Consider the following 18,667-nt stretch of genomic DNA (forward strand, 5'->3'; position numbering starts at 1 on the left):
CATCCACGCTGCCAACGACTGGGATGTATCGTTTGTGTAGGTGAGCAGTTTCACTTCGATCGGGATCATTTTAGGTCGTTCGATTGGATTGTCCCAGAGTTTCTCAAAGGCCACCTGATTCATCAGTGACTGGCTCGCCCCTATGTCCACCTCCATCGTGACTGGAACATCATTGATTTTAACTTCCATTTTCAACGGGGAACTCTCGGTGGTGCAGGTAAACACTCCGTACACCTCATCGTCGCTGGAGTCCGGATGATCGGCCAACTCTTCATCGACTCGGTGAGTACGATTTCTCTTGCATATTCGCTGGAGGTGGCCCTTCATGTTACAGCCTTTGCAATATAGTCTTTATAGTGGCACTGGTGGGCCCTGTGATTTCCTCCACAGCGCCAGCATGGGGTTGGCCGGTTGGCCCCATGTGGCGGACTCAGGATTGTGGGACTCGGTGTTCTGTTCTCTCTTCCCTGAGAGAGACTGCTAGCAGCAGCCCTGCCTCTAAAATGCACCTTTCGGTTCACAGTACTTGCTGGGTTAGAGTCCTGGGGGTGAGACATCCACTTGGAATCGCAGGCCGAGATCATGAACGCCTGGCTCACGTTAATTGCCTTCTGCAGGGTGACCGTGGTGTCCGCACAGCGCAGTCTGTGGAGAAGGCCCTCGTGACCGATTCCAGTAACAAAGATGTCCCTTAGTACTTCGGTGAGGTGATCGCTAAAATCACATGGTGCAGCCAATCGTCTCAGGTCTGCAGCATATTTTGCGATTTCCTGGCCTTCGGATCCACCGGTGGGGAGAGAACCGGTGTCTGGCTGTGAGGATGCTCTCTATAGGTTTGAGCTGTTCCTGTATCAGCGTTACGAGCTCCACATATGTTATTGTCTTCTCTGGGACTAGCAGGTCCCTGACAAGGCCATAGACGGTGGGCCCACAACTGCTGAGCAGGACAGCTCAGCACTTATCAGCGAGCGATGTCGGGTCGTCTCCCCCCACGTCATTCGCAATAAAGAAGTGTTCGAGCCTTTCCACAAAGGCCTCCCAATCTTCCCCATCGGCGAATTGTTCAAGCGTGCCAAGGTTAGCCATTGTCACATGGAAATTCGTATTCTCGTCACCAGTTATTGTGTTTGTAAGCACTCTAGTAATGACTCCACGAGGTAAGGTATTGTACTTGAACTGTGGTGACCTTCGTCCACTTATTGCAGCTCCTGAGTGAGGGTACAGTACTGTGAGCTCCCTTTTATACCTGGTTACCTGTTGTGTACAGGTGACCCCGAGGTCTCCACCAGTTGCACCCTCTGGTCGTACAAGCACAGTGTGTGTACAGTGTGAAGATACATCCAGTGGTCTTATGTAACTGTACATTGAGTGTACAGGATGTATACTTATTTTATACATACACAACAAAGATCATCAGTTAATTAATGGTGCTTTCCCGTGAAAGCAGGATAAAATTTGTCAATGATTTAATTTCTGCATTTAGAAAGACATGGGTTAATCACGGAGAGTCAGCATGGGTTTGTTCAGGGAAGGTCTTGTCTGACTCACTTGATTGACTTTTTTGAGTAGGTAACCAACAGGATCGATGAGGGCAGTGCGTTTGATGTAGTGTATAAGGATTTTAGCAAAGCTTTCGCCAAGTTCCCACATGGAAGACTGGTCACGAAAGTAAAAGCCCATGGGATCCAGGGCAAAGTGGCAAGTTGGATCCAAAATTGGCTCAGAGGCAGGAAGCAAAGGGTAATATTTGAAGGGAGTGTTTGGGACTGGAAGGATGTTTCCAGTGGGGTTCCACAGGGCTCAGTGCTAGGTCCCTGTCTTTTAGTGGCAACATCAATGATCTAAACTTAAATATAGGAGGTATGATTAAAACGTTTTCAGGTGATACTAATTTAATCCAGAGAAGTGTGAGGCTGTGCATTTGGGGAGGGAAAACAAGGAAAGAAATTCACATTAAATGGTTGGACATTGAGAAGTGTGGAAGAACAAAGGGACCTTGGAGTGCATGTCCACAGATCCCTGAAGGTAGCAGGCCAGTTGGATAAGGTGGGTAAGAAGGCGCACGGAATGCTTACCTTTATTGGCTGAGGCATGGGATAGAAGAGCAGGATGGTTATGCTTGAAATGTATAAAACACTGGTTCGGCCACAGCTGGAGTATTGCATGTAGTTATGGTCACTGTATTACAGGAATTATGTGATTGTACGAGAGGGTACAGAGGAGATTTACGAGGATGTTGCCAGGCGTGGAGAATTTTAGCTATGAGGACAGTTTGGATCGGCTGGGTTTGTTTTCATTGGAACAGAGGAGGCTGAGGGGAGTCAACATTGAGATGTATAAAATTATGAGGGGCCGAGATATAGTGGATAGCAGAGGGGTCAACAACCAGGGGGCATATATTTAAAATAATTGGTAGAAGGTTTAAAGAGGATTTGAAGGTAAAATTCTTCATGCAGAGGTTTGTGACGGTCACGAACTCGCTGCCTGAAAGAATGGCGGAGGCAGATACCACATGTAAAAAGTATTTGGATGTGCACCTGAAGTGCCGTAACCTGCAGGGTTATGGACCCAGAGCTGGAAAGTGGGATGAAGCTGGATTGCCTCTTGTTGGCCGGGGTGGAAGTGATTGGCCAAAATGCCCTCCTTATGTGCTGCAAACTTCTATCATTCTATAATTCTATGAAAAATGTAAATGTCCAATGTTGGTGTCGAAACCACGACCCTGAGATTAAAAGTCTTATATTTCACTGACTGATCTCGCCAGGATTCTGCCAAACATACCGTTCTCTCACTGATTGCAGACAGTCGCCTGTTGGCTCCGCCCCAGATGTTTAAACTTGCTGTCGAGGAACTGCCAGGATCTTCTTGAATGGTGGACCAGGCTCGAGGGGCCGAATGGCCTATTCCGGCCCCTAATTCTTACATGCTTATCATCTTATGAACTTTTCACAGGAGAACAAACTCGCCCCTGAGCATGCATGAGGAGAAAGCTACAGAAAATATTCCCGCCTGGTGAGCTTTCGCATGTGAGGCGAACGTGTTAACCGCGACACTGCGGAAACATCTCCACTTTCAGCACCAGGTCAGACGGAAATATTAAGCGAGCAGGTGAACTGCTGAATCCCAGTTTTAAGAAGTTGGTCGTGGTGTCAAACAATGAGTTTCGCTTTATGATTAAAAACAAGAAATGTCAGAAGTTGAATTCAAACCCACACCTCCAGAGAAAACTGCGATCTAATCACAGCACCTGAGACCGCTCGGTGGTGTGTGTGGCCACCTGCAAGTTGATTTTGAACTTTTGTGTCCTGGCACATGAATTAAATGAGGGCAACAGGCGTATCTCTGCCTGACACTGGGGAAACAATGAGACAGACCTTGGAACAAGGTTCTGGTTATTGCCAAACAGCAAAGAAAATATTAATTCTAAAAGAACAGTGACCCCGACGTGATTTGAACACGCAACCTTCTGATCTGGAGTCAGACGCGCTGCCGTTGTGCCACGAGGCCTACACAATGATTGTGAGATGTTCCTCTATATGAAGTTTTCACAACACAAGGGGCTTTAAAATCCCCGCCCATTCCCACCGGCTGTCAGAAGCAACGCTCACCTGCCATTCACCGTATGTTTTTTTCTTCAAGTTTTGTGTTGCGTTCATGGAAAAGCATCATTAATTAACACGTCACCTTCTTTTGCACAATGAAAGAAATGCTAACTGAGGGACAGTCGATACTTCAATCATTTGTCCTGTGCTTTGCGGAGCGGGCAGGGAAGTGGACCTGAGTCCATGATCACATCGGCCATGATCGTATAAAATGGCGGAGCAAGCTCGAGGGGCGTATGATCGACTCCTGCTCCTATTTGTTTTGTTCTTCTGTTCTTCAGCATGTTAACCCATTTTATACACTGTATTGCCGATGTCACCAGGAATCTGTGGCAACTTTTGTCAAATTTAAAAGCACCGGTTATTCCTTCCGTGCAGAGAAATTAGAATCAGCAGCGAAGATAAAATCCCATGGTGATCATTTTCAGATTCAACGCAGTAGGATTTCAAATAAAGTGAAAGAATTTTACAGTGAAAAGATTTGGAAGTGTCACTTGTATTTGTGTCTTTAATTAAACTTTGTGGAGTCTGAGTCCCGTTCATGCCTCTGCTGAATAAGAAAGGAGGGTTTGACGTTGTCCAGACTGCACTGCCCCTGATATTTGTGAGCTCATCCTTTATATTCAGTGGTTTCTCGCCCTTTGATGGGTTGCAGTGTGGCGGATATCACGTTGGCCTCACACACGAAAGGTCCCCGGTGGATCCGTTTTCTCTCACTGAAAGTTATCTATTTATTGGTTAAATAAAGAGCAATTCAGGAATAAGGGAGCCTTTCTACCAGGAGAATAAATAGCAAATAAAAACAGCAAATGCGGGAAATCTCAGCAGGTCAGGCAGCATTTTCCAGGAGACTAAACTCTCCTCCGATTGTTCCCTTGTAGCAAGTTTAAACATAATGTTTCTACCCAGAATCAAACCGGGTACTTTTCACGTAGAAACCAAATGTGATAACCACTACACTACAGAAACCTCTGGCACAACAGCCCCAACAGAGGGGAGCTGACCAGTGAGCTCCCTCTGTGCTGATCGGGAATGTGTTGGCTCACCTTAAACAACTTCTGTCCCACACTGAAAGTTCTCAATCCTTCTCCTCCGCTGCCCTTTACAGAAATGTCACGGATCACCCAGCCACCGTGCTCATTTACACATCCTCACAGTGGGGTCACAGAGGCTCCTACCGTCTCCCCGCGATCAGCGAACTCGCCCAGTTTACTAAATTAAACCCCGAACACGTGCCCAGCAAAGGGCAGGAGAAGCCAGATAGTCTGTAAGCTCGGTCTATCGCAGAAAGTATTGGTATTCATGGTGATTACAGCAATCATTAATCGTCTCACAGACCTCAATTATTTTTATGCGATGAATTGATCGAGAATTGAAACCAGTTTAGTGCGCCGGATCTTAATCCCTCGACCACCAGGGAACAGTTATAAGACATATAGATATATTTATATATATTTATATATGAACCTGAATATCAACGGCTAGCTGCCTAGACCTCATGGCGCAACGGTAATGCGTCTATCTTTGAGGGAGAGAAATTGTTCCACAGTGATACCCATTTCATCTTTTGTTCCCTTTAAAACACTAGAAACTGAGACAGGGGGAATAAATAGAGAAATAAAAGCACAGGGATACAGACAAGAGGAAGAGAGAAGGGGAAAGATACTGTCCCCATCCAGAACTAATGCAGAAACCCCTCTACTGCGCTCGGGGTGGCCACCCACAGCTTGGATACACTAACGGGAGAACACCAGCGGCAGGTCGGGGCCATAAAAGGAACGGCGAGCGGCCCTGGGAGCAGCTTGGAGGTCCCGGGAGACTACTCCAGGGAGCAGCGCGAGCTGGTGCAGGAGGGTGGCGGCAGCGAAGTGTGACGTCATCAAGGTCCAGGTCGGTGATTGGAGCGTGGGCAGATACAGCAGGAGCGGCGAGATCGGGGCGAAGGAGCGGTGAGAGACTGTGGAGGGATGTGATCGGGGCGCAGCGGAGGCATGAGTTTGGGTCCAGGGGCCCAGGGTTAGCACGGGCCAGACCACACTGCGACATGTGTGCACTAGGTCCGTGCAGCAGAGCTGGTCGCCTGTCGTCTTCCTTAACCCTTGTCACTGGACCAAGACCTCGCTCTGTCAAGCCCGTGTGATGGCTGGGGTGCAACGGCCACCAAACGTTTAAAAAATCCACGCACAGGCATCTTTCACCCTTTGGGCTGTCGTTCGGGTCATTCATTGAAAGGCCTGTGAACTCATCCTTCTTCGGAGTGGAAGCAAGTCATCCTCGTTTCGAGGGACCGCCTATGATGATGATGATGATGGATACATTAACGTCCCAACAGCTCATTGACTGCAGGAGTGGGACCGTGCGGCGCTTCAGAAGACATGTCGAAAAGGCAAAGTCACTGATTCCGTCTCATGTGCTCCTCCGATCAAGAACAGCAACACACACTAAAAATGCTTCAATAATGGTTACATCTTATCTCCACATTTGCTGAGCAGGTGGTTTGTTGGTCTAGGGGTATGATTCTTGCTTCGTGGTTGTTACTTGAAATTTGCAGAAAGATCCTGGCTTCAAATCCCAGACCAGCCTTGAGATTGCATTGAAATTTTGCAAAGAAGGACTTGGATTTCTGCAGCGTCTGTCAGTAACTCATGACGCCTCAAAGCGCTGTGCAGCCGTTCAGTACCTTTGAAATGTTGTCATGTGAGGAAAGATGTGCCCAAATCACTTCACACGCACCTCAACTCTTTGCAAATGAGTTCATAGAATCAAAGAAGTTTGCAGCACAGAAGGAGGCCATTTCGGTCCATCGTGTCGGCGCCGGCCAACTGGAGGCTCTCCAGCCCAATCCCACTTTCCAGCTCGAGGTCCATAACCCTGCAGGTTACAGCACTTCAGGTGCTCTTCCAAGCACTTTTTAAATGTGGTGAGGGTTTCTGCCTCTACCACCCTTTCAGGCAGTGAGTTCCAGACCCCCACAACCCTCTGCGTGAAGAAATATCCCCTCTAAACTTTCGACCAATTACTATAAATTTAGGCCTCCTTGTTGTTGACCCCTCTGCTAAGTGAAATAGGTCCTTTCTATCCACTATATCTTGGACCCTCATTATTTTATACACCTCAATGAGGTCTCCCCTCAGTCTCTGTTCCATGGAAAACAAATCCAGCCTTTCAAATCTGTCCTCATGGCGAAGATTCTCCACTCCCGGCAACATCCTCGTAAATCTCCTCTGCACCATCTTCAGTGCAATCATGTCCTTCCTGTAATATGGCGACCAGAACTGCACGCAGTACTCCAGCTGTGACCTAACCTGCCCCACCGATCCCATCTCTTGTATTCGATGCCTCGGTTAATAAATGCAATCATTCCATATTTCTTCTCAACGACCTTAGCTACCTGGCCTGCTACTTTCAGGGATCTGTGGACATGCACTCGCTGGAGTCTAGGGAGGACCCAGCAGATTGGAAAACTGCAAATGTAATGCCCCTATTTAAAAAAGGAGGCAGACAAAAAGCAGGAAACTATAGACCAGTTAGCCGAACATCTGTGGTTGGGCAAATGTTGGAATCCATTATTAAAGAAGCAGTAGCAGGACAGAGAAACATCGAAACATAGAAAATAGATGCATGAGTAGGCCATTCGGCCCTTCGAGCCTGCATCACCATTCAATAAGATCATGGATCATCATTCAGCTCAGTACCCCTTTCCTGCTTTCTCTCCATACCCCTTGATCCCTTCAGCTATAAGGGCCACATCCAACTCCCTCTTGAATATATCTAACAAACTGGAATCAACAACTCTGCGACAGAGAATTCCACAGATTAACAACTCTCTGAGTGAAGAAGTTTCTCCTCATCTCACCAGGGCCCTGTACAATTGTAGCAAGACTTCCTTACTCTTGTACTGTGGGCTATATATTAAGTACTATGGGGCAAGTGCCCTGTTTTTTGCTGATTCGATGGTTGTATAAAAAGTTATTACAATTTGACAGTTGCTTGGCAAATATATTTGTATTTCCTTCAGTGTACTCCTTGCTCTTTAAGAGCTAGATTTTCCCCAAGCAGTATTGTCGGCGCACTGACCTCAAGCGCACCGACTTTGCGCGTTGGAAACGGCGCGGGGAAAAACTCGCCCCATCCTGGCCGCTGTGTACAGTCCCCGGAGTCCTGGCGTGGTGTCGATGGTGAAGTGGGGGGTGGAGCCAAATGCCTGCGCCGAAAACACTGCCGGCACCTTCGCGCATGGGCAGTAGGGAGAGAAACTTGGCACTCTGCCATTTTTAAACAGTGTTAAACCCGATGAAAAGCACAGCAGCTTCTCAGCTTCTCCGGTCGCTCGGCGGGCTCTCCCCCCGTCCCTCCCCGATAAAACGCACAGCTCCAGCAGCTGCAACTTCTCCGGTCCACAAGCTCACACTTCTCCGGTGTGTCGTCCCTCCCCTATCCCAGGGATACCGGGACCCAGTGTAATGGAGCCAAGTTTGCTGATGGTACAAAGATGGGTGGGAAAGTAAATTGTGATGCAGCAAAGAAAATCTCAATTCCGGAAGAACAATATGGAAAAGTACAGTGACCCCGACGTGATATAAACACGCAGCCTTCTGATCTGGAGTCAGACACACGACCGTTACACCACGAGGTCTACAGTGCAGAGTGCCCATGTTTGTATACATGAAGGTTCCTGAAACACAGTTTCATTTACCCTGCATTGGTGCAATGAAAGGGCTTTAAAATCCCCGGCCACTCCCACCGTGGGTCAGACAGCATCAGAAGCAGTGCCCACCTGTCACTCACCCTCTCACGCCCGTTTTCATCACCTGCTGCCCGCGGACTGCAGCAAATCCAGTTCGTCATCATCATAGGCAGTCCCTCGAAGAGAGGATGACTTGCTTCCACGCCAAAAAAGGATGAGTTCACAGGTGTTTCAATGATGGACCTAATATTCCAGGTCCCGAACTGCATGTTGAAGGGTGGAAGATGCCTGTGCGTGGATTTTTTTAACGTGTGGTGGCCGTTGCACCCCAGCCATCACACGGGCTTGACAGAGCGAGGTCTTGGTCCAGTGGCAAGGGTTATCCAAGACGACTGGAGACCAGCTCTGCTGCACGGACCCAGTGCCCACACATATCGCAGTGTGGGCTGGCCCGTGCTGCCCCTGGGCCCCTGGCCCTGAACGCACACCACCCCTGGGCCCCGATCACATCCCTCCACAGTCTCTCGCTGCTCCTGCTGTACCTGCCCACGCTCCAATCACCGACCTGGACTTTGATGACATCACACTTCGCTGCCGTCGCCCTCCTGCACCAGCTCGCGCTGTACCTTGCCGTGGTACACCACCACGCTGCTCCCAGGCCGCCGCTCACCGCTCCTTTTATGGCCCCGACCTGCCGCTGGTGTTCTCACGCAGGTCGTGGCCTCCACGCTGCTCCCAGCAAATCCAGTTGCACCCCGTATCACCGCACAATTCTCAGCTGTGATTGTAAGCTGACTATATTTAAAGCTATCGCAGAGGCTGCAAGCAGTGTTCCCTGGTAGTCTAGTGGTTAGTATTTGGTGTTCTCACTGCCATGGTCTGGGTTTGATTCCTGGTTAGGGAAAGCATTTTTACAGAGCAAGCTGACAAATATAATTCAAGTCTGTGAAATACTGAATAATTGTTTCAATCATCATTAATCCATCCATCAGTGTTGCACACTGAAGGAAATACAACATGTTTGCCGAGTGACTGTCGAATTTTAATAACTTTTTATACAACCGTAGAATCAGCAGAAAATCAGGATATTCGGACCATAGCACCTAATATTCCGCCCATAGTGCAAGAGTAAGGAAATCTTGCTCCAATTGTGCAGGGCCCTGGTGAGACCACACCTGGAGTACTGCGCACAGTTTTGGTCTCCTTATCTGAGGAAGGATACACTTGCCTTGGAGGTGGTACAACGGAGGTTCAACAGATTGATTCCTGGGATGAGAGGACTGTCCTATGGTGAGAGATTGTGTAGAATATGCCGATACTCTCTAGAGTTTAGAAGAATGAGAGGTGATCTCATTGAAACGGACAATATTCTGAAGGGGATTGACAGAGTAAATGTTGAGAAGCCCGGCTAGCTCAGTCGGTAGAGCATGAGACTCTTAATCTCAGGGTCGTGGGTTCGAGCCCCACGTTGGGCGATTACTTTTCATTAAACTTTTATGTTGCTTTCGTGGGTAAATATCATTAATGAACCCATGATCTTCTTTTGCACAATGATAAAAATGCGAACTGAGGGAGAATTGATAATTTAATCAAATATTGAAAGCAGCGGCTCAGACCGCTCGGCCGTCCTTACTGTTAGATGTTCCAGATACAAGTTATTACTATGGAAATTTTCAGACCGGGCGCTTGTTCAGGGCTGCTGGAAGGCCCAGTGACCGGGATAACCTCTACCCCGGGGTTTTCCTGAGCCTGTGCTCGGTGTACGAGGAGCTTTGGCCTGGGTCCGAGGTAGCTTGTATCCCAGGGATGGACAATAACCCTCTGAGCTCTGGAACTAGGGAAAAGCGAATAATTAATGAGTTGTTTGTGGTTTCAAATGCAGCTTAGATCTGCTGGTGTAAACCGATCGCATTGTTTCACAGAATGAATGAAATGCTGACAGGGACAGTCAAAACTTCAAAAAGTGAACTTTAATAACTCATGAAACTTTAATCCTTGATGAAGTTTTATCCCCGATCTGATTTTACACAATCTGTATTGGAGGAGACTGGTTTTAAATGTGCATTGCTCATTCAACAATGTATCCAAAACAGATTTTATTGCAGACAAGTTTTTGTTTGAGAAATAATGTTTCTGCACAGGCTTGAACCGGGAACTTTTCAAGTGTGAAGGAAATGTGATAACCTCCACACGACAGAAATTGCTGCTTAGCTCAGTGCCCAGAGAGAAGTGTTCAGGTACAAGCTGAAATGCTCAATCCCTCTCTCTGCAAAAAGTTCCTTTCACAACCATTTCTCTGACCAGAACGGCACCAAACAACAATGTTCTCCTTTCAAAGTCATTAAACTCCCCAATTTCCACGTCTGCAATTTTAAGGACAAGGACTGAAAGCGCTTTGCGATCAGAAAATTGCAGGAAACCCTTTGCGGTTAATGACAGGGCTTTTGATGGTTGATTTCTGTTCACATCTTGTGTTATGTATTTAACCCTTGACAACCTGTGCACAACACCACCAGAGGGCCTACCTGTCGGAGTCCCAAGGGATCCCAGTATCCCTTGGGAGCACGGTATGTAAGCAGGCCACCCATGAGGTACCTGTACTCTGCAGTCTTATTAAAGGAGCAAAGGTCACACTTGCTCAGTGTTCACAATACTAAGTTTCATCCTTTATTATGAGCATTTCAATTGGCGACGAGACAATGAACAACCACGCAAAAATGCAAGGAACAGTTGGTATCCTGGAGAAGTTCTCAGAAGTGGACGATTGCGAAGCCTTTGTGGAGATACTCGACCAATACTTCGTGGCCAACGAGCTGGAAGGCGACGAGAACGCTGCCAAATGAAGGGCGATCCTCCTTACCGTCTGTGGGGCACCAACCTATGGCCTCATGAAGACTCTTCTAGCTCTGGTGACACCAAAAACTAAATCCTATGAAGAATTGTGTACGCTGGTCTGCGAGCATCTAAATCCTAAAGAAAGCGATCTGATGGCGAGGTATAGGTCCGACACGTGCCAACGGTCGGAGGGCCAGGAAGTGGCGAGCTATGTCGCCAAATTAAGGTGCCTCGCAGGACATTGCGAATTTGAGGGATTCCTAGAACAAATGCTGAGAGACATTTTCATGCTAGGCATTGGCCATGAGATAATTCTTCGCAAACTGTTGACTCTCAGAATCTGAGCAAAGCCATAACGATCGGTCAGACAATTTCCACCAGTTCCTTTAAACCAAGTAACGTAATTTATTTCTCGTGGACTGGATGGAGGACCATGGTCCATGTAAAAAATTGTTATCGTTTTCCATTAATTAAATGTTCATAAAAGTATTGGAGTGGGAACTCACTGGATAACAGCACAGCTGGCAATGTTTGCGGAATATATTCGTGCAGCCAAAACGCACAATGACAACCTGGAACTGTGCGGCACTGAATCCTCGGGGAAAACAGTTAAAAGCTTCGTTCCTGGGTGGGTTCAAACCACCAACCGTTCGGTTAACAGCTGAATGCGCTAACCCATTGCGCCACAGAGACTAACTTAAATGTAAACTGCAAGACATCCCAAACCAGGGTGTCAGTCAGTTAAAGCTTCAGATTGCTCCGACCGGGATGGAACTTGTCTGCTCTGAGTTGTACATTTCCCAAATAAAGGGAGGGACATTCATTGTGGATGCATGGAAGCAGTCTGGTCCCGCATACTGCAGACACTTCCATGTCACCACCAACCAGCTCTCCCACAACTGGTGTGATCTACCTTCCAGCCTTCCGGTGCCTTGTCTGTGACAAAGTATACTGATTGTCCCAAAGCCAGTCGTCGGTTTTAATTACTTTTCACCTCCTGACTGCAGATATTCCTGTGATTAAACCTGATTAAAAGGATTACAGGGACAGTTGGATTCATCATTTCTTTGCTTGGTGAAATTTCAAAGATTGAAAGTGACGTACATCAACCCCAAACCTCGTCACCTACTCGCGAACTGCGACACGCTGCTCCCGTGAGATGGAAGCCCAGTTGCTGTTTCAAGCTTGAATACAGGTACAAGCAGAACTCATTCAAAGAAAGTCCAAGTCCCTGATTATTTGCACCGAACTCCTTCGCAAAGAGTTGACGTTCGTGTGGGGTGATTTGGGCACTTCTTTCCCCACACTACAACACTTCAAACATAACTCAACGACTGTAAAGCGCTTTAAGGCATCATGAGTTCCTGAAAGGTGTTGCAGAAATGCAAGTCCTTCTTTGCAAAAGTTCGATGTAATTTCAAAATTCGCGGCAGAATAATGGGCTCGGCCGGGATCTCTCGCAAATTTCAATTAACAAGCCAGAAACGAGAATCATACCCCTTGACCAACAAGCTAACTTTTTGACAAACTTGGAGATAAGGTGTAACTTTTATAAAAGCATTGTTTGTGTGTAGCTATTCTTGGCAGAAGGAGCACATGAGATCGATTCAGTGACTTTGCTTTTTCGACCTGTCTTCTGAAGCGCCGCACGGTCCCACTCCGACAGTAAATGAGCTGTTGGGACGTTAGTGTATCCAGTCTGTGGGTGGCCACCCCGAGCGCAGCAGAGGGGTTTCTGCATTAGTTCTGGGTGGGGACAGTATTTCCCCTTCTCTCTTCCTCTTGTCTGTATCGTTGAGCTTTGGTTTCTCTATTTATTTCCCCTGTCTCAGTTTCTAGTGTTTAAAAGGGAACAAAAGATGAAATGGGTGTCACTGTGGAACAATTTCTCTCGCTCAAAGTTAGATGCACGACCGTCGCGCCATGAGGTCTTGGCAGCGAGCCGTTGATATTCAGGTCCATAAATAAATATATATTTTTATATTTATACAAATCATCGAAGCTGTTCTCTGGTCAAGTGGTTAAGATCTCGAGCATTAAACTTCTTTCCATTCTCAATCAGTTCATCGCAGAAAAATAATTAAGGTGTGTGAGAGGATTAATGATTGCTGTTATCGCCGTTCATAACCTCACTACTCTCTGTTACAGAACGAGCTTACACACTCTCCCGCTTCTCCTACCCTTTGCCGGGCACGTGTTCCGGGTTTAATTTTACAAACTGGGCGAGTTCGCTAATCGCGGGGAGACGGTAGGAGCCTCTGTGGCCCCACTGTGAGGATGTGGAAGTGAACACGGTGGCTGGGTGATCCATGACATTTCTGTGAAGGCAGCGGAGGAGAAGGATTGAGAGCTTTTAGTGTGGGACAGAAGTTGTTGAAGGTGAGCCAGCACATTCCCGATCAGCACAGAGGGAGCTCACTGGTCAGCTCCCCTCTGTTGGGGCTGCTTTGCCGGAGGTTTCCGTAGTGTAGTGGTTGTCACGTTTGCTCTATACGTGCAAGGTCCCTGGTTCGATCCCAAGTGGGAGCATTATGTTTAAACTTGCTGTGGAAGAACAATGGGAGGCGAGGTTAATCTCCTGGCAAATGCTGCCTGACCTGCTGAGATTTCCAGCATTTGCTGTATTTATTGATTAAAGTATCAACTCTCCCTCAGTTAGCATTTCTTTCATTGTGCAAAAGAAGGTGATGGGTTAACTAATGAAGCTATCCCGTGAAAGCAACACAAAAGTTTAACAAATAAACATATGGTGACTGGCAGGTGAGCGCAGCTTCTGACAGGGGATTTTAAAGCCCCTTTTATTGCAGAACCTTCATATTGACGAACATCTCAGACTCAGTGTTTCTGCCTCGTGGTGCAGCGGTGGTGTGTCTGCCTCTTGAACAGAAAGTTGCATGTTTAAATCATGTTGAGGTCCCTGTCCTTTTGGGTAATTCCAGAATTAATATTTTCTTTGCTGTTTCGCAATATCCAGACCCTTGCTCCAAGGTCTGTCTCACCGTTTCCCCGGTGTCAGGCAGAGATACGCCTGCTGTCCTCATTTACTTCATGTGACAGGACACAAAAGTTCAAAATCAAACTGCAGGTGGCCACACATAATATTGAGCAGTCAGGATGGCCGAGCGGTCTAAGTTGCTGCTTCAGGTTGCAGTCTGCTCTGAAAGTGTGGGTTCCGTAGTGTAGTGGTCATCACATTCGCTGAACACGCAAAAGGTTCCTGTTTCAAAACCAGCTGAAAACGTGTTCAATTAAATATGAGAAGCATTGAATAATGTGCATTTCTGGTTCAGTATTAACAAAGCACAATGTCTCCCAGTCCTGCTATATTTGTTGAATACTCTGTACAGTTCGGTACACATTCAAACTCGACAGTTTCCAGCCCTGACGGTGCAGAAAGCCCCTCTCAAATCTGCACATTCCAGCTGCTTTCAGTTGAGTTGTGAGAGATTATTGACGGATCCTGCAGCTGTGAAAAGGAATGATGTGTGAGAGGGGTCATCAAACGAGGCCATGTGGGTTGAATTAAAGAACAAAAATGGGGCGATCACACTACTGGGAGTGCACTGTAGACCCCCAGGCAGTTGGAGGGAGATAGAAGAACAAGTATATGGGCAGAATGTTGAGAAGTGCAAAACCTATCGAGCTGTAAAAGTGGAGGATTTTAACTACCCGAATATGAACTGGGAAAATGATAGTGTGAATGGTACAGATGGTGAAGAATTCCTAAAATGCATTCAGGAGAACTTCTTTATCCAGTATGTAACAAACCCATCAAGGCAGGAGCGGTTCTGGACTGGGTCTTGTGATCGAAGAGGGGCAGGTAGAAGGGGTATCAGTGGGAGAGCATTTTGGTGCGAGTGATCATACTCAGTAAGGTTTAGGGTAGTTATAGAAAAGGACAAAGGGGACCAGGAATAAAAGTTCTCAATTGGGGTAAAGCCAATTTTGCTGAGCTGAGATGGAATTTGGCCAAAGTGGACTGAGAACGGCTACTTGCTGGTAAATCAGTGTCAGAGCAGTGGGAGGCATTCAAGGAGGAGATCCTGAGGGTACAGAGCAAGTATGTTCCCTTAAAACAAAGGTGGGACTAACAAATCTAGAGCTCCTGGGATGTCAGGGGACATACAGGGAAAGTAAACGAAAAAAAGGAAAGCTTATGACAGATACGGATAGTTCAATACTGCAGAAACTCTCGAGGTGCAGAGGTGCAATTAAAAAATATATCAGGAAAGCAAAGAGAGAGCATGAGAGAATGTTGGCAATTAAATCTGGGAAAACCCAAAGATGTTTTACAAATACATTAAGAGCACGCTGATAACAAGATAAAGAGTGGAGCCTATTAGAGTCCATAAAGGGAATCTGTACGCGGAGGCGGAAGACGTGGGTAGGATTCTTTATGAATACTTTGCATCTGATTTCACAAAAGAGAGGGGCAATGTGGTCTTTGCAATGAGGGTGGAGAAGTGTGAAATATTAGATGAAATAAAGAGAGTGAGAGAGGAAGTAGTGGTGGCTTAGCAGCTTTGAAAGTGGATAAATCCCCAGGCCCGGATGAAATGTATCCCAGGCTGATAAGAGCAGCAAAAGAGGAAATAGCAGAGGCTCTGACCACCATTGTCCAATCCTCACTGGCTACAGGTGCGGGGCCAGAGGATTGGAGCACTGCTAACGTTGTACCTTTGTTTAAAAAGGGAGAAAGGGATTGAGTAAATACAGGCTGGCCAGCCGAACCTTTTACAATTATTTGTAAAAATCCTGAGGGACAGGATAAATCTTCATTTGGAAAGAAATGGATTAATCAAGGATAGTCAACATGAATTTGTCAAGGAAAGGTCGTGTCTGACTAAGTTCATTGCATTTTTCGAGGAGGTAACCAGGAGGGTTGATGAGGGCAGTGGTATGATATAATGTATATGCACTTTAGCAAAGCTTTTGATAAGGTCGCACTTGGCAGACTGCTTACGAATGTAAAAGCCCATGGGATTCAAGGGCAAAGTGGAAGTTGGGTCCAAAATTTGTTCAGAGGCAGGAATCAAAGCGTAATGGTTGATTTTGTGATCCAGTGGGGTTCCGCAGGGCTCAGTGCTGGGTCCCTTGCTTTTTGTGGTATGCATCAATGACTTGGACTGAAATGTTGAGGGTATGAGTAAGAAGTTTTAAGATGACACTAAAATAGGCTGAGTGGTTGATAATGAAGAAGAAAGTGGCGGACTACAGGAAGATATCAATGGATGTCTCAAGGCGCTTTGCAGCCAATGAAGTACTTTTTGAAGTGCGGTCACTCTTGTAGTGTGGGAGACACAGCCGCCAATTTGCACACGGCAGGCTCCTATAGGCAGCAGTGTGATGATGACCAGATCATCTGTCTTTGTGATGTTGATTGAGGGATAAATATTGACCAGGGCACGAATCCTGGCCACATTTATCCTCCCACCACTTCACACTGTTCTCCGAGGGACCAGCGCGATGATACTAAAACAACAAGCGAAGTTGGTAAGCTATCCATGCAGTCCATCGGAATCCAGCCACACCACCTTATACCACGGGTAACATCTCTCCATGGATTCTGGAATCTGGATCAACAAACCATAATCACATCTTAGAAGGAATTCCGGGAGGTGCTTCAAGCTTTATTACATATATGTTACCAGTTTTAAGGTATTTAAACAAATGCCGATGTTTTTGAAATGGGCGTCTGGGTGACGTCATCAAAACTCTCGTCGTCATTTTGGAGCGTGAGCAGGAACATCGGCAGGGCCCAGGTACAGAGGAGAGGGAAGGTCGGGACGGATGAGCGGTGAGTGTATGTGGCGAGATGCGTTGAATGTTTATGGTGGAGGAGCGGCGACAGATCGTGGAGGAGGTGCGCCAGATGAGGGGACGGGGCCCAGAAGAGCCGAGGGCCCAGGGGCAGCATGGGCCCAACCCACACTGCGATATGTGTGGGCACTGGGTCGGTGCAGCAGAGCTGGTCTCCTGTCGTCTTGGTTAACCCTTTCCACTGGACCAAGACCCAGCTCAGTCAAGCCCATGTGGTGGCAGGTGTGCAACGGTCACCCCACGTTAAAAAAATCCACACAAAGGGATCTTCCATCCCCTCAATTGGATTCAGGACTGGAACATCGGGTCCTTCATCGAAACTCCTGTGAACTCATGGAAGCAAATCATCCTCGATCGAGGGACCGCCTTTGATGATGATGATCAATGTACTGGTCAGTTGGGCAGAACTGTGGCAAATGGAATTCAATCCGGATAAGTGTGAGGTAATGCATTTGGGGAGGTTTATCAAGGCAAGGGAATATACATTAAATGGTACGACAATGAAAAGTTTAGAGGAACAAAGTGACCTTGGAGTGCAGGTCCACAGATCCCTGAAGGTAGCAGGCCAGGTAGTTAACGTGGTTAAGAAGGCATATGGAATACTTGCCTATATTAGTCAAGGCATGGAATACAAGAGCAAGGAGGTTATGCTTGAACTGTACAAAACACTGGCTACACCACAGCTGGAGTACTGCGTGCAGTTCTGGTCACCACATTACAGGAAAGATGTGATTTCCCTGGAAAGGGTGCAGAGGAGATTTACTAGAATGTTGCCTGGTCTGGAGAATTTTGTCAATGAGGATAGTTTGGAGATGCTGAATCTGTTTTCTTTGTAACAGAGGCATCTGAGCGGAGACCTGATTGAGGTGTATAAAATTGAGGGGCCTGGATAGAATGGATCGGAAGATCCTGTTTCCCTTGGCAGAGGGGTCAACAACCAGGGGGCGAAGAATTAAAGTAATTGTGGAGGTTTAGAGGAGATATGAGGGGACATTTCATCACCCAGAGGGTGGTGGGGGTCTGGAACTCAATGCCTGAAAGGGTGGTAGAGGGAGGGACCCTCACTACATTTAAAAGATACGTGGATGAGCACTTAAAGTGCCACAACCTACAGAGCTCTGGACCGAGAGCTGGAAAGTGGGATTAGGCTGGATAGCTCTTGGTCGGCCGGCGGGGACACGATGGGCTGAAATGGCCTCACTCTGTGCTGAAACTTTCTGATTCTATGATTCTATTAATATAGATATAATACATACCATTATCGTAATTTTTCCTTGGTGGTCGGGTGGTTAAGACCCAGAGCACTAACCCTCTTTCTATTCTCAATCAGTTTATCGCATGAAAATAATTGAGGTCTGTGAGAGGATGAATAATTGCATACCTCGGGAGCCTATTATCAGCGAGTGCAGGCATCGACGACCAGGTTCAACACTGCCTCCAGTGCGCCAGTGCAGCCTTCGGCCGCCTGAGGAAGAGAGTGTTCGAAGATCAGACCCTCAAATCTGCCACTCAGCTCATGGTCTACAGGGCTGTAGTGATACCCGTCCTCCTGTATGGTTCATAGACATGGACCTTATACAGTGGGCACCTCAAGTCACTGGAGAAATACCACCAATGATGTTTCTGCAAAATCCAGCAAATCCCCTCGGAGAACAAATGCACCAACGTTAGCGTCCTCGATCAGGCCAACATCCCCAGCATCAAAGCACTGACCACACTCGAC

The 18,667-nt window shown here is 47.1% G+C and overlaps 2 non-coding genes across 2 annotated transcripts; one reads left to right on the forward strand and one right to left on the reverse strand.

Moving 5' to 3' along the window:
* Positions 1 to 3,435: 3,435 nt before the first annotated feature.
* Positions 3,436 to 3,507, reverse strand: trnaw-cca (transfer RNA tryptophan (anticodon CCA)). The gene has a single exon. It is a non-coding gene; the product is annotated as a tRNA-Trp (tRNA).
* Positions 3,508 to 9,691: 6,184 nt separating this feature from the next.
* trnak-cuu (transfer RNA lysine (anticodon CUU)) lies at positions 9,692 to 9,764 on the forward strand. Its single transcript has one exon. It is a non-coding gene; the product is annotated as a tRNA-Lys (tRNA).
* Positions 9,765 to 18,667: the final 8,903 nt, after the last annotated feature.

Source organism: Pristiophorus japonicus, unplaced genomic scaffold (genome assembly GCF_044704955.1).
Source record: "Pristiophorus japonicus isolate sPriJap1 unplaced genomic scaffold, sPriJap1.hap1 HAP1_SCAFFOLD_112, whole genome shotgun sequence".
In the NCBI taxonomy this organism is placed as follows: Eukaryota; Metazoa; Chordata; class Chondrichthyes; family Pristiophoridae; genus Pristiophorus; species Pristiophorus japonicus.